Source organism: Gorilla gorilla, chromosome 2, assembly GCF_029281585.2.
Source record: "Gorilla gorilla gorilla isolate KB3781 chromosome 2, NHGRI_mGorGor1-v2.1_pri, whole genome shotgun sequence".
Classification (NCBI taxonomy): Eukaryota; Metazoa; Chordata; class Mammalia; order Primates; family Hominidae; genus Gorilla; species Gorilla gorilla.
Window position 1 is genome coordinate 16,266,924 of NC_086017.1, and position 21,346 is coordinate 16,288,269.

A 21,346-nucleotide genomic window follows, 5' to 3' on the forward strand; every position below is an offset into this window, starting at 1 on the left:
CCTGACCTCATGATCCAACCACCTCGGCCTCCCGAAGTGCTGGGATTACAGGCATGAGCCCCCACGCCCAGCCACCATGATGTATAGATTATAAACAAAATAATTTGACGTCCAGACATATCAAAGTCTTTAAAAATGCAAATACACATTAGTGTCTACACTGAGATTCAGCTTCTCCCAAATACTTTTCACCACAAAATTTATTTTAAAAGAACAACTAGTGATCCTTAAGTGGCCTATACTATGCTTTTATGACTAACATTGCAATAGTTCTTTAAGTTGGATCAAGAAAGCACCTAGAAAAATAAATGTATATATAATTCACTTAGGTTATTTATCTTTTCTTGACAATTATAAACAAGATAAAATGGCTCTACTTAAAGGTTTTTTAAAAGAAAAAATTAGTAGTAAGAGGTATTGGTTTCCTGAAGCTGCAGTAATAAAATACTATACAGTGACTTAAACAACAAAAATGTGTTGTCTCACAGTTCCAGAGGCTAGAGGTCTTAACGCAAGGTGTCAGCAAGGTTGGTTCCTTCTGAGAGCTCTAAGGGTGAATCTGTTCCGTGCTGCTCTCTCCTGGGGGCCTGGGCATTCTTTCATTTGTAGATTGTGTACTCACTGTGTGTTTACATGGCCGCCTCTCTGTAACCCTGTCTCTGTGTCCAAATTTCCCCTTTGTATAAGAGCAGTTATATTGAATTAGGGCTGACCCTAATGGCCCCAACCTAATTTGATCATTTACAAAGACTTCATTTCCAAATAAGGTCACATTCCCACGTCCTGGGAGTTAGGACTTCAACATCTTTTGGGAGACACAATTCAACCTATAACAGAAGAATAAATAAAAAGCAAATGAGTTTGCTAAATTACAGATTTAACCCAAAACCTTCAGTTAATCATCTTTATCTCATGGGCAATAACTTAACATGTAAGTCCTTGATGGCAGAGTCTCTAGTAGCTATGATTTCAAATATATATAATGTATAAAAATTTAATTTTTAGCACCAAAGATAACTGTATTGTAGGTGGTAGAGAAAGAATAAAACTTAATTTCAGGAAAATCAAGTCTAGTCTGAGTTCACCTACTATTTATCCATCATAGGCTATTTCTTTAATCTCTGTATCTTCAGCTATTGATAATGGATAAAAGAGCATTTTTTATGCCTGTTTTAAAAAGTTGTTGGGGTGAATAAATGATATGTTTTCACGAATACATTTCAAATTATGAACACATTTAAATCAACACAAAATAAATGGAAAACATTTCAATCATAACCTTTCTAGAATTAGCCCTGTAATTTTATGCCATGGTCTACTTCCTTTTAACTATCCAGAGTTTAATTTTACATGCATAAAAGGCAAGTTCCTTCACTCGATTTTGAAGGACCTAATCTGACATGAACAGCTTAGAAAACACTAGAAGAGTCACTATTTTCTGAATGAATATGAATTTTTCCTTCTTCAGTGACTGAAATTAGATTTTAGTTGTAATTACCATGACCTTTTTACTTAATTATATTCAAAAATAATTTGTTGGATATAGAGCTAGAAATGTTATCTTCATTATGTGAATTAAATTTGGGATCAATTATGAGTAATTAAAAAGTAAATCATAGAACAAAAAAGTTAATATTATTAGATCTTTGCATGTTACGTGCAGATTAAAGGAAAATGTGGAGATATTAATTTTCCAAGTCCATGTCAATTTAAAACAATAATTTCTTTAGTACTTGACAACTGAAAAAGATATTAGAGGGCTTTGAGTGCAGTTTTCTTATTGTTTAAGAGGAAAATGAAATTCAGAGAAGAAAAGTCATTGTTTAATCAGAAAGTGTGTTAATGGCAGATCCATTCCAGAACCTATGACTTTCAACTCCATTGAACAGTATTGTCAGTATTCCCTGAAACACGCAGAAGTAATAGACTTAACCTCTACTTTTGGAAATTATTTGTATTAATTGCCATTGCTTCATGTTTCTAACAATGCCAGCTTAAATACTTGAGATGATCAAGTTTTATACAGAACTCAGGCCAAGTCTTACAGGGTTCACTAGGTCAGCAGTTCTCAAACTTTTTGCCTGCAGAACCCCTTTGTGTTCTTAAAAATTATTGAAGACCCTGAAGGGCCTTTGCTTATAAAGATAATGTCTGTAAGTATTTACTGCATTAGGCAATTTTGGCAGCTTCATTGACATATAATTCACATACCAAACAATACACCAATGTAAGATGTAAAATTCAATTTTTTTCTCACAAACATGGAAAACCAACAGCCTAGTTAGTTCTAGAACATTTGTATTATCTCAAAAAGAAACCCCACATCCTTTAGCTATGACCCCTGTATCCCTTTATCACTACCACCACCATCGCCTCACTCCCAGCCCTAATCAACCACTAATCTAATTTATGCCTCTATAGATTTCCCTATTCCGGGTTTTCACATGATGGGAATTGTATAATATGTGTCTTTTGGTGACTGGCTTCTTTCACTTAGCATTATGTTTTCAAGGTTTATTCATCCTGAAGCATGTATCAGCACTCCAGTCATTTTATGGCTAAATAATATTCCACTGTATGGATATGCCACCTTTTGTTTATCCATTTGCCTATTGGTGGACATTTGAGTTGTTTTTAAATGCTGCTGTAAACATTTGTATATAAGCTTTTGTATAGATATGTTTTAATTACCTTGGATATGTACCTAGGATTGTAATTGTTGGGCCATATGAAAACTCTGTAATTAATTATTTCAGGGACTGCCAGACTCTTTTCCAAAGCTGCTCATGATTGTCAGCAAGTGTCCCCTCCTCTTCTGTTGTTCAGACAAATTTGTGTTAATCAGTATTGGTTTATCTTTAAATGTTTGGTAGAATTCAGTGATGAAGACGTCTGGGATTGGACTATTCTTTGTGGGTAGTTTTTTGACTGCTGATTCAATCACCTCACTAATTATGGTTTTATTCATATTGACTATGACTTCTGAGTCAGTGTCAGTAATGTATCTTTCTAGGAATTTGTCTATTTCATCTAAGTTATCTTGTTGAAGTACAGTTGTTCAGTGTTCCTTTATAATCCTATTTTATTTCTGTAAAAATAGCGGTAATGTTCCCCCCTTTCATTTCAGATTCTAGCAATTTGAGTCTTGCTCTTTTTTTCTTGATAACTCTAGCTAAAGCTTTGCCAATTGTATTAATTTTTCAAATAACCAGATCTTGGTTTTACTCATCTTCTCTATTGTTTTTCTATTATCTCTCTCATCATCATCCACTTTGTTTTATTATTTCCTTTATTTCTGTTGCTTTAGGTTTAGTTTGATCTTCTTTAACAGTGCTTTAAAGTGGCAGCTGAGGCTACTGATTTGAAATGTTTCTTCTTTCTTATAATAGACATTTACAGCTATAAATTCCTCCACTGAACACTGCTTTAGCTGCATATCATGTTTTGGCATGTTATACCATCATTTTCATTCATCTCAAAGTATTTTCTTATCTCCCTTTTGACTTATTCTTTCATCCATTAGTTATTTAAGAGTGTGTGGTTTAATTTTCTCATACTTATGAAATTCCCTATTTTTTTCCTGTGTTGATTTCTAATTTTATTCTACTGCCAGGGAACATACTTTGTATTGTTCTATTATTTTAAATATTTTGAGGTTTGTTTTGTGGTCTAGCATATGGTTTATCTTGGATGTGCCATATGCACTGGGAAATAATGCTCAATCATCCCTCAGTTTCTGGGGGAAATTGGTTTCAGGACTCCCTGCAGATACCCAAATCTGCTGATGCTCAAGTCCCTTATATAAAATGACATAATATTTGCATATAACCTATGCACATCTTCATATATAACTAAAATCATTTCCAGATTACATATAATAGCGAATACAACATAAATCCTATATAAATTGCTATGTTGTATTGTTTAGGAAATAATAACCGGAAGAAAAAGTCTGTAAATATTCAGTACAGACGTAACCATACTTTTTTGAAAATATTTTCGGCCAGTGATTAGTTGAATCTGCTAATGCAGAACCCACAGATATGGAGGGTTGACTGTATATTTTATTCTTCTAGGTTGAAGTATTCAATACGTTATGGCAGGGAATCCATATCGGTCTGCAGCAACCTCAACTCTTACCTCCTTAGAAGAAAGAACTTGACTGAGGGGCATAAGGCAGAAGGAGAGACCAAGGCAAGTTTTAGAGCAGGAGCGAAAGTTTATTAAAAAGCTTTACAGCAGAAATGAAAAGAAGGAAAGTACACTGGGAATAGGGCCAAGAAGGTGACTTGAGAGATCAAGTGTGTGGTTTGACCTTTTGACTTGGGGTTTTATGTCTCGGCATACTTCTGGGGTCTTGTGTTACTTCTCCCCTCATTCTTCCCTTGGGGTGGGCTGTCCGCATGGGCATGCTTGAGATCAACTCCTGAGATCTTAATGGGAAGCTGCTCACCCAACTCCTGAGATTTTATTGGGAAGCTGCTGATCACCAGTTTCGGATGTTTTCTATCTATTAAGAGACTGCCTTTCCCTGGTACTGGCTGTGACCAATTATTATTTTAGAGAGACAGTTAACAACTGCCTGATCCTCACCTGATAGTTGCCTCACATTCCTGATGTGTGTGTATTGCGGGGGAGCCCTTCCCTGCCCTGCTTATAGCTGACTGGCTACCCGCTGTAACATATAGATGCCTATTAGGTCTAGTTGGATTATAGTGTTGTTTCAGTATTTTATGTCTTAATTGTCTATTTATTTTATCCACTATTGACAGCGGGTAGTTGAAGTCTCCAAATATTATTGTTGAATTATCTATTTCTTCCTTTATATCTGTCAGTTTTGCTTCATGTATTTTGACACTCCGTAATTAGGTACATGTATGTTTATAATTGTCATGATTTCATAATCAATTGACCCTTTTGTTATAAAACATCCCTCTTTATCTCTAGTGAGTTGTTTTTTGGCTTTTTTGTGTTTTCTGTTTGCATTACACATATTTTTTCCCATCCTTTCTCTTTCAATATATTTGTGTCTTTTAAGCTTTGTCTCCTGTAGACATGTAGTTGGATCATATTTTTTGTCCAGTCTGACAGTCTCTGCCTTTTAATTGGATTGGTAATCCACTCACATTTAAGTTATTACTGATATGTTTGGGTTTATGTTTATAATATTATTTTTTATTTTCTATATATCTCCTGTCCTTTTTGTTCCTGCATTCTTCCTTTACTGTTTTATATTAAATATCTTTAACATTTAATATTAATTCTCTTAATGATTTTTTACCATATTTTTGGATATATTTTTAAATGATTACTCTAAGGTTTACCCTATACATCTCAACTTATCAGAATAAACCAGATTTATACTAGCTAAATTCCAGTGATTTACAGAAATATTATTTCTATTCTAACAATTGCCCTTTTTCCTTTTCTGTGGTATTATTATTTTACATATTAAAGTTACAAATCCAGCAATATATTTTTGTAATTATCACTTTACCATCTGTTATTATTTCATTAACCTCTTATAGTTTTGACTCTGCCCACCTACTTGGTGCTGTTATTAGCAAATGTATTTCATATTTTACATTTCTATATGTTATAGGCCCAACAATATACTACATTGTGTGTGTGTATATATATATATGTGTGCATGTATATATATATGTGTGTGTGTGTGTGTGTATATATATAATTTGTACAATTGCTTTTTAAGTCAATTAAGAGAAAAAATAAAAGTATGTATTTATAATATCTGTTATAATTACATAATTACCTTTACTTAATGCTCTTTCTCTGTTTATGTAGACTCAAATTACTATCTGAGGTCACTTGGTTTCAGCATGAAGAAATTTCTTAAATACTTTTTGTAAGGCTGGTGTGCTGGGAGCAAATTCTCTCTCTCTCTCTATTTTGTCTTGCCCTTCAATTTTAAAAGATAGTTTTTTTGTATTGCCCTTCAATTTTAAAAGACAGGATTCATGGTTGTCTGTTTATCTTTAAGCACTTTCAATATGTTTTCCCACTGCTTTCTTGTCTTCATTATTTCTTAATTGTTTTTTCTCTCTGTTCTATGACTTGCATAATCTCAATTGCTCTAATTTTGAGTTCACTAATACTTTTTTTCTGCCACTGTATATCTACTGTTGAGCCCTCTAGTGAATTTCTTATTTCAGTTATTTCACTTTTTAACTCCAGAATTTCCATTTGGTCCTTTAAAAAACGTAATAATTTCTATCTGTCTGTTATAACATTCTCTCTTTGGTACAGTATTGTTATCATATCTTTATTTCTTTGATCATGCTTTCCTTCATCTGTATGACCATATTTACAGTGGCTACTTTGAAATAGTTTTCTGTTAAGCTTAACATCTGGTTATTCTCATAGGCAGTCTCTGTTTCCTGCTTCTTTTCCTGGGTGTAAGTCATACTTACCTATTTTTTCACATGCCTTGTAAGTTTTTGTGGAAAACTGAACATTCTAGATAATATAGCAACCAACTCTGGATAATGCTTCTTCCCAAACCAGAGCTTGTTATTGTTATTTGCTTGTTTATTTCTTTTTTTTTTTTTTTTTTTTTTTTTGAGACAGAGTCTTGCTCTGTCACCCAGGCTGGAGTGCAGTGGCTCCATCTCGGCTCACTGCAAGCTCTGCCTCCCGGGTTCACGCCATTCTCCTGCCTCAGCCTCCCCAGTAGCTGGGACTACAGGTGCCTGCCACCACGCCTGGCTAATTTTTTGTATTTTTAGTAGAGATGGAGTTTCACCGTGTTAGCCAGGATGGTCTCGATCTCCTGACCTCGTGATCCGCCAGCCTCAGCCTCCTAAAGTGCTGGGATTACAGGAGTGAGCCACTGTGCCCGGCCGCTTGTTTATTTCTTTAGTGACTGGCTGGATTACTTTAGTTTAGTAAAATCTAGAGGGGAGCAGTTTAGGGTATGCCATGGCCACACTGGGACTTATAAGGCTCTCTTCCCATGTTCCCTATACACACACAGTTATTAAACTCCATTAACAATCTGGGATTGCTCTATTATTATCAACAATGTCCTGGACATAAATTCCTCTACAAACCAATCCAATCAAATTGTGGCTTCTTCAAGTAGTTTCTATGTTCAATGTTTTTTATTTTTATTTTCTGTTGCCAGGAGGGTTTCTCCAAGCTGTCTTCTTCTGCAGTTCTCTCCTGCAAACTAGCTGGTCTACGGTGTTGTCTGTACATTTATTATATCCACATATGTCTTCTTACTTGCCTATTACCCTAACTCTACTATTCCTGAGAGTGTCCCTACTTTTAAACTTTTCCACAATCTGTTTCAAACAAAGTCAGTTCCTCTGGGAAGAGATTGGGAACTACCCTATTTTAAGGCTTGTTTCTCATTCCTGGCAAAAATGTCTGAGTCAGGGCTCTGGAGATGAGAGTGGGGACAATGACAAGTTTCTTTCTGAGTGACACTTCCACTTAGGAGCTGAGTAATGTGAATGATGGCAGTAAGGATGGGATGCAGGGGGGCGTGCAAAAGCCTAAGTAAGGTCTTCTCAGCTTGCCTCTCCTAATATGGAACCACTGCCTCAGGAGCCAGGGAAAGGGATAGCAGGGCTTCCATATTCTCAGTGCTGCTGTGTCCAAGATAGAGCCTCCGTTCCATTAGTGGAGATAGGGTAGAGAAAGGGATTCCCTAATTGTTCAAAATCATCTGGGATTTAGCCTCAGCAGAAGGCACCTGAAGGTAGGATGAGAAATGCTGAAGTCTTGCTCCTTTCAGGAAGAAAACCCTCTGGATGAGGACTGTGAAGAAAGGGAGCCCTATGTTTTTGGTTGCAGCAGTCAAGAGTGAAGTTTCCGTCTCTCTGAATAGAGGGGGTAGAAAGGTGGAGGGAGGAAGTAGTCTTGGTTCAGATACCACAGATTCATACTTTTCTTATTGAATTTTCTTATTGAATTTTCATAGATTTTCTTGAACAGATATTTCTTCATTTGCTGTTTTTCTTTAGAACTAGTCCCAAAGGCTTCGACTGGTGTTTTGTTCTTGTTGTTGTTTCATAATTTTCACCAGTTTCTCTGAAGAACAGGTAGAAGGAAATCCTCACACTGCTATGCCGGAAGTGAAACTCTTACTTCTGCATTAGAAATTAAATAGAATAAATGCAAGAATACGCAAACACATTCCTTTAGCTATCAGTGGTGATGTCATCACAAGTTATGCAGCCTCTATATGTTCTCTTTCTGTACATGCACCTTCCACTATACACTCATGAGACAGTGAGAGTGAAGAAGGCAAAGAACAACTTAGTACAATCATAAAAATAATCTTGAGCTCCTGGCCCTTCTGCAAGTGTCTTGGGGACTCTCACAGGGAGCTGGACTACCCTTTAAGAACAACTGGTCTAGAATTTCCTTCTTTGAAATACATTCCTTTTAATGAGAAACAACACAAAATATTGACTAAGACTGAAATGTAGGCCTCCTAATTTCATTTCTGGGATCCTCACCAACTTACCATGTAGCATACTTTGGACATTGATTCATTTCATTAATAATGTTTTGAGCAGAGCACAAAAAATTAAACTGAGGCCATTTTAACAAGCAAGAGCTTATGGGAAATCAATCTATATGTGAAAAAGTTCAAGAATAACAAAATATAAAATTCTTTAAAAATGAACCATCACACACACACACACAGCCCGCACACACACACACATTTTGGATGTATTTATATAATTACGTTTTCAAAATCTGGCTTAAAATTTCCAGAATATTATAATATTATTTCAAAATCAATAAATAGATTGTTTAAGGAATCACTAAATCGGCCTCTCATTGGTACACTAATGAGGAAAAAAATAGATTTGAACTCAATAGCATGCTTAATAACCTTGACATTCAAAAATGAGACCCAATCATGAAAACCCACTTTAATTTTCAATTAAGACTTAAGCAGAATTATTTATGTAGAGAAACTAGGGCAAAAGGACATTTGGATGCTGAATTTATGTTTGATGAGATGAATCAAGCAGCTGCCCTTAGCATCAATTTGCATGCAGAATATGAGTCTAACCAAGGAGAAAAGCTCCTGAAGCTAGTATATATTACTTAATGGCCAAACACTTTGGATCTACAGAAACTTCAGAGATGAGAAATTAGCAACTCAGGAGACCATAGAGATAAGAGAATTCTAACTGATGGCTCTGGAAAAAGAACCAGTAAGAGAGAATAAAGCGTGATAAGCTTAGATTCCAACTAATCAAAAAAAAAGTCTGGCAGAAAGAAGACTTGCCAATTATATTCTTTATATCCTACACAGCAGTGAGAGTGAACTTTATTACTAGGGTTAGAAGCATTAGACCACACTTAATTAGCTGAAGAAGAAGGTAATGTTTTCAAATAAAAAGACAGTGATAGCTAAATTGTTAACTGATGTAGAAATGGCTACTCAGCCAGACACAGATTCCAATGATCCTCTAAAAGCAAACCAAGGATGATATATTTTGAGTGCAAGAGCAGGTTTACATGTAAAGACCTATAAATATAGAATAAATGTTAGAAAACTAAGAGGTGTGAGAGACTCTATGCTTGAAAAAGCATAAATCTCTAGTATTTTCTGATTTTTTGTTGTTGTCAAATTTATATTAATAACCCATAGTATTTGGTGATCTGGAGAAAACAACTGAGAAATGAAAGTGAAGAATCAAATTCTTATGATCAATTCAGGGATTTTTTGCTCCACATCAAGGAATTTTATTACTTTGATGTCAGGTGTGAGGACAATGAAGTTTCAGTTCATTTGGTTTTCTACATATGAATTTTCTGAGGAATATAATAGTTGTGTGAAACAATTATGTAGACTGATAAATACTTTATGCTCATTAACAATGCTGTGTTTTAGAACACGTTATGGGAGTATGGCAACATAGAATTTGTACAGTTTAAATGGAATTAGTTTAGAGGTTTTCATTAAGGACCATAAGCAGATGTTTTTAAGATAGTACTACATTCTAGATCTTTCTTAAAAATCTTCAATAGCTCTAAAGAATCAAGTCTTTAACAGGGGCCAAGTTTTATTGTATAAGGAGATGTTCTATTTGTAGACTGTACCTAAATCTCATGCAGTGGAGGCTTCTAAGGAAAATATAAGGAAAATGTTAATGAGATGACTTGAAAATCATTAGAGATCTTGCCATTCTCCTTATCCCCATCTACAGGAAAAAGAACTATAAGACTAGGTATCTTGAGTCCTAAATGGAATAGAGAATCTAGGACTTAATTGTGGGCATAATTGGTGTTCTATATCCTCTTACTTTTCATTCATTTCTCCATTCATTCACCCTATGATTCATTTATTCAGCAGACAGACAAACACTAGGGAAGTAAAAATGGGGAAAATAGTTTTTATCCTTTTGTCATTCATGGAGACAATCAATAGGGATTGGTATAGGATTTTCTGGGAACACAGATGAAAGAATGACTAACTTCCTGCAGTGGGAAAGTATGAATGGATTGTAATACAGCGAAAGGGGACATCTTAACTGTCATTTGAGAAATGAAGAAGTTACATATTGTGGAATGAGAACATCTCTCAAAGCAAAAAGAACAGAATGAGCGAAAGGATATAGAAATAAACTCACATGCCTTTCTCAGGGAATACAAACAGGTGTAGAGTTTCCGGGAAGATGCAGAGAGATTGCAGACATTAGTCAACCAGCAGTCAAAACCTAGCTCCCTGGAAACTCCTCGTCTTCCTGTTTAAGCATCCAGCCAAATTTTACACAGCTCAAGTAATATCTCTGCCTATTACTTTTGCATGTGTCACTTGAGCTGTCTTGATTATTGTTTCTATGTAATACTGTCCCCACAACATTTCCAATTCAGAAGATGCTGGGCTTGGATAATGAAAAATCACAGACTATATGGAAGACATTTTACTTTGGGTACCAGAAATTTCTTGAATGTCTACCAAATTTTAACTTATTTTTCTTTATAACTTGTAAAGTTTCTTTTTATTCTTATCAGATTTTATCTAAACATGAAATAAAATTTCAGATGTACACTTTCTCAAAAATGTTTCTTTCCTTTGAGATCTGTGTCTTTTCCCACAGGAGTGTGTTGTTTAAGCCATTCTCATCATGTCTATTCTGATCTTTGAGTGAGGTTCTAAATCCAGAGAGCGCTATAAGTACTGAAATTTTCTGAGGACTTCCCATGTGCCAGGCAGTGTGATAAAGAGCTCATATGCATGGACTTATCCAATTTTCATAACAATGTCAGGGGATAATGTCATTTTCTAAATGGAGAAACATTGCTTACAGAGTTTAAGGAGCTTGTTCAAGACCACACAACTATTTAGGGTTGGACTTGATTTTAATATCAGACCATCTGATTTCAGAGATTATACCCTTGTGCTCTCTCTGCTACACTGTCTCTTGCATTTGCTAGCAAGAAAAAGAGGAAAGAGGAAAGAAAAGAAAAAAGAACAAAAGGGGAGAGGGAAAAAATAAAGGAGGTAGGAAAAGAGGAAGACAAGAAGGAAGAAAAGAGAGAAGGATGAATTAAAGGAAGGAAAGAAGAAATAAAACAGTAAAACAAGGGAGAAAAAATTTAGGAAAGGAGAGAAGGCAGAATGAAGGGAGAGGAAGAATGAAAAATGGAAGGAAAGAAGGAAGGGATAGAAGAATAAAATGAAGGAGGGGAGGGAGGGAGGAAGAGAAGGATGAAGGAAGGCAGAAAAGAGAATGAAGGAAGGAAAGAAAGGAAAAGGGAGGGAGGGAGGAAGAAAAGAAATGGGAAAAGGAAAAAGGAATGAAGGAAAGGAAGATTTAAAAAAGGGAGACATAAAGACAGGGAGGAAAAGGGATGGTCAGAAGGGACAGAGGAAGAAAGGAAGGAAACAATGTCATGACACAATTTAGAATCGTTTATTTCATTTTTTAAAATAAATAAAAGTCGCAAACTCATTTATGGGATAGGAGATAGTATAGGATAATGGTTAGGGGCTTGAGCTCTGACATCTGAGAACCTGGGTTCAAATCCTGCTTTACAATCTTTGTAAGCTGTTTGGCTAGTTACTTAAACCCATATACTTTACTTTCCTGATCTGTAAAATGAGGATAATAGTTTCTCTCTCACTGGGATTTTAGTGAGATAATGCATGTAAAGTGCTTGGCATTTACTAAGTGTTGAATAAATGTTAGCTCTTACTATTTGGTATAAGTTTATAAAGAGAAAATGGCCTCTTATAAACAGAAGAAATAACATCCTTGAATTTTTTTAATCTGCATTTGCCTTTAATGAATGCTATTAAATTCAGAGCTAGAGTAGAAATATCTGCACTTGGACTGATCAACTAACACTATTTTATCTGCTGCTTTTTATAACCAATGGAAAACTTTTGGAGCCAGGCTGGGTAAGCTCAAAGTCTATTATGCCTTACATTTTAAGAATGTTTTATTTCAATTCTCCTTTCAAAACACCTAACTATAAAATGTGAAGAAGAAAAAAGTACCGTTTTTAAGTATAAATACATGAACGCTTTCATAAGAAAGCTCTGTTCCCGCTTGGTTTTCTCTATTTGTGATACAACTGAAGCTTGCTAATGGACTGATAAATCAGTCATTCATAGTCCACTGATTATACTGCATGAGAAAATGGAAACTTTAAAAAATTATTTAGCACTTTGATTTTTAAAAATGCACTGAATACCTTCACTGTTATTCTCTAAACCACAGTAGCTTAACTGAGATTCCCACTGACTCATTACTATAAACTATTCCCTTAGGAAGGTGTTTTAATTCCCTCTGCTTAGTGTCCTGCACCTCTGGTGTCTGGCACTGGTGAATAGGACTGCATGTGAAAAAAAAAAAGGAGAAAATGGAAATTAAAGAGTATTAACATTAAATGTAATGACAATATTTATATAAAATTTCCCAACATACTAGTGGTTTTTTTGGAATAAAGAGGTTATCTGGTTTACAGCTAAATAAATGTCAAAATATCAGAATAGAACAGGGATAAACTGATTTTATTTGTTTCATAATATTCAAACCCATCTTACGGAATGGAAAGGACTTATTGCTGAATCAGCTCCAGGCCCATGTGACTATGTGTGTTCACGTATGTGAGTGTGTGAGTGCACACGGCTGTGTATGGGTGCACATGTGTGTATGTTTGCAAGTCTGTGTGCCTATCACCATAGAGCACAATGCTGACTCTACATAAGTGACTCCAGGATCAATGGATCACAGAGTGGCAGGCTAAAATCAGATTTATGGCTGCACGTGGGTTCTTATTATCCAAGACTGGCAACCTTCTTCCCCCACCACCTCCCCCGGCCTAATCTGCCGTCCTTCCCTAAAGCATCAATAGCAGACACCCAAAGTGTAAAGTCAATTTTGTTAAAGGGAGATCTGAGAGAACAATCCGCAAGAAGGCGACTGCTATGGTTGGAATATGTCCCCTCCAAAATACAGGTGTTGCCAATGTGGTAGCATTAAGAGGTGAGACCTTTAAAAGGTGATCCGGCCATGAAGCTCCTTCCTTGTTAACAAAATTAAGACCCTTATAAAAAAAAGCTTCAGGTAACGTTCTGCTAGTTTGCTATCTTGCCCTCCCACTTCTGCTATGTGAGGACACAGCAACAAGGCCTTCACCAGACACTAAATGCTAACACCTTGATTTTGGACTACCTAACCTCCAGACTGCGAGTAATATTAATGCATTTCTGTTCTTTATAAAGTACCTAGTTTCAGATATTCTTTTATGGCAGCACAAAATGGACTAAGACATGGACATACAGATGAACAACACAGTTACAGGCTCACATCTGAAGCTCTCCATCATGTACATGCATCTTCTCTCCTCCTTTTTCTTTGACTCCCTCCTAAGCCCAAAGGACAAAGATGCAATCATAACTTCTCTTTGCACTACTTGTTGCTTGAGCTAATTACTGCTCAATTATGGTGTTTCCCACTGAAGTAGTTCTTCAACCAGGACAAAAAGATAATAAGTGAATTGGAATGTTAGTTTAAATCAGAATCAAACAAAACAGATACCACAAAAAAAAAGAGAACAATGAATCAAATAATTCACGTTAAAAATCTCATGCTACCTTTCTAAATGTCCTTAATTCTAATCTTAGCTATATTATCTGGTTGACTTTTATAAAGAGCACACATTTGAAAGTTAATTGTCAGACCCCTTCACTGTTTATCACAGAGAAGACTGGATTGGTGTAGAAACAAAAAAAAGTAATCACCTCTAGTTATTAGCAGTATATAGCAAAATGAGTAATAACTAAGATTTATTGAGTGCTTATTATACTAAATATGATTCTTTGCATTTTACATGAATTATTTCATGTAATCATTATTTGTACTGATTATAATCTGCATAAAAAGATGACAAATGAGAAAGTTAAGGCATTGAGAGATTAAATAACTAGCTTTATCACTTTTATATTATGGTGTAAGCTTGGAATGGATGAGAAAGAATGGTCCCAGACTTCATGTTCTTAACTGCTACACACTTTTTTTTTTTTTTTTTTTTTTGAGACAGAGTCTCGCTCTGTCACCCAGGCTGGAGTGGAGTGGTGCTATCTTAGCTCGCTGCAACCACCGCCTCCCAGGTTTAAGCAATTCTCCTGCCTCAGCCTCCCAAGTAGCTGGTACTACAGCCGCATGCCACCACACCCGGCTAATTTTTGTACTTTTAGTAGAGACACGGTTTCACTGTGTTGGCCAGGCTGGTCTTGAACTCCTGACCTCAGGTGATCTACCTGCCTTGGCCTCCCAAAGTGCTGGGATTACAGGCGTGAGCCACTTTGCCCAGCCTACTACACACTATTCTTATCTCTTACTTTTGTCATATGCCCTATCACTTATAAGTATCTTACTTATATATTATTTTGCTTGAACCTAAACTATTCCTATAAAATGGATAAGAGAAGCAATTGTGAATGGTCGCACAATTTCTAAATAGTTAGCCAACAAACCAGATTTTCTTGCCCAAGGTCCAGGACATTTTCCAACACACCACACCATTCTTTTTAACAAGCTTCCTGATTGGACCCAGGTAAGGGAGTCTTACGAGTTATCCTTCAAAGTTCTTTAATTTGTAGAGGCCATTATCCTTTTTTTTTTTTCCTTTTGAGATGGTGTCTTGCTCTGTCTCCCAGGCTGGAGTGCAGTGGTGCGATCTCAGCTCACTGCAAACTCTGCCTCCTGGGTTCAAGTGATTCCCCTACCTCAGCCTCCCAAGTAGCTGGGATTACAGGCGCACCACCATACCCAGTTAATTTTTGTACTTTTAGTAGAGATGGGGTTTCACCATATTGGCCAGGCTGGTCTCAAACTCCTGACCTCAGGTGACGTGCCCGCCCCGGCCTCCCACAGTGCTAGGATTACAGGTGTGAGCCACCACGCCCAAATGAGGCCGTTATTCTTATCACTTTTCCTCCCACTTATTTCTTTCTGTCTTTGTTCACAGTTCCTGTCCGGTTCCAACATATGTTTGTTAAAACTATCATGACAAATACTTGGATGCGTTACTAACTGACTCTAATAAACATCCTACATTTGTATGTGGCATTCATAAATTAACGTGTCCATAGTCAATGAAAATAGCATTCTGGCACACATACAAATTAGCATATCCATCCCTGCTTTATGCATTTGAAGTCAGTATCATGGTTGATTTTTTTTTTTAAATAGCAGATTTTCTTTGTTTATTTTGCTATAGGCTGCTAATAACAAAAATGAAGGTTGCTACAGTTTTTGTGTTTCTGCACAAATCTGGTTGTCTCTGTGAAAAAGTTTAACAATTAACTTTCATATAGGTGCTCTCAAGAAACGCCAAGCGGAAACCACAGCTAAGATTAGAATTGAGGACATTTAGGAAGAGTGACACTTAATTTTTAATGTGGGTCATCTGATTCCTTGCGCTTGTTTTCATTTAGTTTGATTTTGCTTTCACTAACCTGCCAGTTTACTTGCAATTTTTCTGTAGTCATCTGATTGGTCCATTTTCCCACATTTGTTCTCTCCATGTTTATCAGACTTCTTCTTGTACACATTACTCTCTGAGCATGTGTGAATATGTGTGCATTTTGAAAGACAGAATAGCATTTTAGGAAAAAAAAAAAAAACACACTGACATATCAAGCAGCGATTCATCACATCCCGCATTGAAGGCAATGAGGCCGCTTCGAAAATCAGCGCTTGGGCTGCCTTAATGCTGAGGGTCATTTCACAGCCCGACAAGTAAATCCTACAATAATCCATCTTGTTGTGACAGGAGATGCGGCGTCTTATATTTTAATAATATCCCAAGAAAATACAGCTCTCCAGCTCAGTGGCAGAGAAAGTAAAAAATCCCTTCCCATTAGCCCAGAGTATGAATTTACATTGCACATTTCAACTTCCAATAAATAACAGATTATTTCATCATTACTTTTTTAATTATTACACTAATCAATCATCAAAAATATCTAGAGTTCCTTCTCTAGGCTCAACACTCTACTTAAGTGATGCAGCATTCCCTGATGGAGGAGAAAAGCAAAACAACAAATGTATCTGCCTGCTAGAAAGTTGTCATTAAAGATTTTTTTTTTTTTTTTTGAGATGGAGTTTCAGTCTTGTCACACAGGCTGGAGTGCCATGGCTCTATCTCAGCTCCCTGCAACCGCTGCCTCCCGGGTTCAAGTGATTCTCCTGTCTCAGCCTCCCGATTAGCTGAGATTACAGGTGCACACCACAACGCCCCGCTAATTTTTGTATTTTTAGTAGAGACTGGGTTTCACCATTTTGGCCAGGCTGATCTCTAACTCCTGACCTCAGGTGATCCACTTGCCTCGGCCTCCCAAAAGTGCTAGGATTACAGACGTGAGCCACCACGCCCAGCCTAAAGATTTTATTTTTCATATAACTAACGTGCTTACAGATTTAACTATATGTCAAAATTAATCAAACTGTTGAAACTTCATATTGTTTTTTCCTTCCTGGTGCTTACTGTCTTGCACGGAAGATATAAAAACTCAAGAAGTACGATAGTTTTTCAAAATATGGATAAAGTTCCATGAAAAGACAGAAAAAAAACTCGATCCCAGGAATTCCAATTCCCTCATACATCTCATTAAATAAAACCAATTAGCTTATGAGATTAGCCATCTTTATGAAAGGTTCTCACATGTGCTTAAAAGCACTTGTTACCAAGAAACCTTTCTTTGACATTTTTTAAAGGTACAATAAAAATACAGCCTTTGTCTAGCTTATCCCTAACATTATCACTAAAGCTGTTGGAGAAAAAGAAAAAGTATGTGATCGGCTGCTCACAGATCTCAGTATGTGATCTGATGCTACGTTTCTTCCTTTTTTTTTTTTTCCTGTTCTTTTTTGTTTTGCTTTATTTGTTTTGTGACAATAGGTGTCAGCATTCAGTTTGCATTTGGTAGGTTTGGTCCCTAATATGAAAATATCAGAGAGTGATTTAATTCATATGTCTACCCTCAGCTGTTCTATCCTTATCTCTGTTATGGCAAAAATTGAGCACCTTCATAATTTGTGATAGCCCTCCAGATGAATCTAGCAAAGAAAAGATATCTTGTTAAGCCAATGTTAGTTGCTTCGTATGTTATGGAAACCTCATAGTAATTACAAATGCTTTATGCAAATAGGGTGGCGAGACATGCAGACAATCACAAACTTATCTTCTTTGTCCACGTTTATGCTCCATTGTCTTGCTGCACTTCAATTACAAAACACACGCTCAAAGAAAAAAATCCATGTAGTTTATTTTGTTTTAGTCAATTAGTCAATTTCATTGTCCATTATAATGTCAGCATTTATAAAACCATTGTTTATGTCAATTTCTAAAAGAAAACTTTCTTCTCTCCAGGGTGGAGGTGGCTTATACAAAATAAGAACTGAACGTACAAACTTTCTTTTAGTTAAGGAATGACCAGTTAGTTTAATCTCTCTTGAAGACTCATCCACTCATGGTAGTTGCCTGTATCTCAAAGGACCAGGGCTAAATCTGAGCTCTGCAAAAAAGAGTGCTTTGATTGGTTAGGAATGTCTGCCTTGAATGAGGGGCATATAGTGTCAGCATGCCTGCCTAGTATTTGGCATGCCTGTTCTAATGCTTAGTACTATTTCATTCTGTAGAGCAATCTACTTACTAAGTAGGGTTTAGGTTTTCATTTCCTTGAAATAAAACTAGCAAAAATTGTTTTTCATTCTCCCTGAAATAAATATGTTCACTAAAACATCTTTAGTTCTATTTTAAATATAAAAATCATCTTTTGTCCCTAAACATAAATGTGTTATGAAATGATTTATAATTCTATTTAATACAACTTAAAGCCACAAAGAAATGAATCTTTAGAATGTTTCAGCATAAACTAGGGTAATGCTTCTAGTCTATTTCTGGAAAGAATAATATAACTTTTACTACTAATTCTATAGGATTGGTGTGAAGTTCAGATGGGATCATGGGAATAAAAGCACTTTGGAAATTAATCAGTACAAAATATTTTGTTATTTACTTGACCATCATTCACTGAGATGAAATGAATAAATGCTTGAAGAACAGTTACTAAAGGCATTATTGTTTGGATGGTTGGTAAACCATACCTTGGTAGATTTTCATATGAGGTCCATGTTTTGATATGCATATAAATTTACACATTGCAACAATGTGCAATTGAATTACATATGGCTTTCTTTTGACCTGTCTCTATGATAAGTCAGTTAGCAGGTTTGGTCTCTAATATGAAAATGTTAGAGATTCATTTAATTCATCTGTCTACTTTCAGCTATTCTATCTTTATAGGAAGCCAAGGAAAGTTTTGAAAATAATTTACCATACTTAAAACACAGAATTTATCTTTCAGTTACCATCCATCAAGGAATATTCAACCCATCTCCTTCCCATCAGTCAGGCTCACAGTAACCCAAATCAACAGTTCTAGCTAGCAATCTGCCTACAAGTTACATGTTGTCCAAATATTGTGAACACATTTATGTTTTCCCTGACTCTTCTAAAGCCAATCAAACTAAAATAATGATAAAGGAAAAAAAAAAGCACTAACAAGTTGGCTTTACTTTAATTTTCCAAAATTTCTAAGGTAGGGAGCAAAGTTCAGTATCATTTCTGAATCTCACTGGCATTTTTCTAAAACTGTCTGCAAGTTATTTAATATTTATTGACAAGCTATCATGTGAGAGCAGAAGGATGTTTCAAGTCTGCTGAGATAAACGAGACCCAAAGGCCGAGATATACCTGGGACCAAAACGTACACGACGGTGTTAAACCGAAACGCTTTGCATTCACCATTCTGTTTTTTTCTGTTGAGATCCACAAGGCCATTCACATCAACCGATGCATTTCTAATGTGCTTCTCCCCTTAGATCAAGCCAGCTTGAGGTTTCTGTCCATTAACTAGATGTTATAAAACCGTTTGTGCCATTCAGGATAAATGAAGTATTTATCTTCATTTTAATACGGATAAAAACATCTGCATTAGATGTTTTTATCTGATAGATGCTAAACGTGAATACACAGCAACACTTGCTTTTAGAAGATTTGTAGGTCATGGGTTTTTAACCTGAGGTCTAGAGATTAGCTCAAAGGATTTCATAAACTCCCTGAAACTGTAAGCAAAATTGTATGTATATGTGTTTGAGTTTCTTCTGTAGGAAGGGAGTCTTGATCTTTCATCAGTTTTTCAAAAGGGTGAGTAAAAAATTAAAACCACAAATTTGTATTCAAATTGTGATACTTTTTGCTACAAAAGTCCTCATTTTGTTTTATTTTTTAATAATGTGAATTAATATTTTAGACAGTGGCTATATTAGAAGCTGAAGTAAATATGGAAAATGGGGAATAGATATGGCAGCTTTGAGTGGTGTCCTGTGGATGGCATGTGATGAGGAAAGCCTAAGCTTTCTCATTCGTCAACTAGAAGTTTCCTAGAGAACCCTCTGAGGTCCCTTCCAATGCAAAGAGAGTCTCCTGGATCCACTGAACCTGTTCAAAAGAAAACCAGCCTAATCACAAAAAGCAGTTCTTTCCTCCATTTCCCTAAGCCTGGGGTGAAAAGAGGAAACACAGGAAAAGAAAGTGGAAAGTAGATCAAATAAATATTGAGTTTTTCTCTTTTGGGACATATTCACTGAGCATCTTGTGTGGTTAGTCACTATGTCACGGTTATTGTTTTCAAATGTTGAACCCATGTCCTCTAGATTAGGAAAAATAATGAAAAATGCCTATTGAATATATTATCCAGTATATTGGGTATACATGTTGGATTATATATATGTATATGATTTATATCTTATATCCAATATATATGATATTCTATATCTTATTGGATATAATATCCAAAAGAAAAGAATTATTCCCTCTGCAATTTCAGACACATACTTTACCTACTAACTATTTACCTTACAGCATCATAGCAAGAGTTATGAGATACCTGTCATGCAAAATTAGGACCAATTTAGGATCAATTAGGACCAATTAGGCTGGTAAAGAAATGGGCTCAGCAAGGTAAACAGAGCTGGCATTTTAACAAGACCAGTCTAACTTGACAGTCACAGCTGTTAACCAATAAACTGAAGCTTTGCTCTCTCAGCCATTTTGTATTTAATTTCCTCAGCTAAAAAGGGAAAAAATATAACAAGAGATGCCCACACTTGGAAGTAAAATATGAATATTCTGAAAGGAAAGAATCAGGGAGGCAGAGCCTAATAGAAAACGTGAAATATGCTAACAACATGGAGTTTACTGTACGTGGAAGACGTGAAGAGTAAGATATGGCTGTGCAAAAAAGAAAAGAAAGAAAAGAAGACCCTTTATCAGACATACAGAAAAATATAGTTCTGTGTCTGTCTCAGAAGGCATATAGTTACCTGTCACTCCTTTAAATAGAGGTATTCTAGTGCTTCAAATATCTTAGAGAGGATTTAAACATCAGGTGGAAAATAGTAAGTAGATAAATTCAGATTATAATTATTTATTTGTTTTTATTAACTTCATTTGGAGATGTGTAAAATAGGAGATGTAAGCAATATTGAAGATTATAAAAGTAGAAGTAACATATTCCCTCCAAGCTCATTTCATTCCTATTCCCCAGAAAGGATTATTTATTTCCAATGCTGGTTACCGTGACAATAAAGAATATACAGAAACTTCTGGTCATTTGATGTATTCACAGTTTTCAATATATGCTATTGCCCTGCTGGAAAAGATAAGAGATTTAATAAACTTAGCTTATTTCCCATCTCCCTTCTCTCATCCACACTGTTATTTTTTATTATTTTATTATTATTGCTATTGTTAGTAGTAGTTTATTCTATTT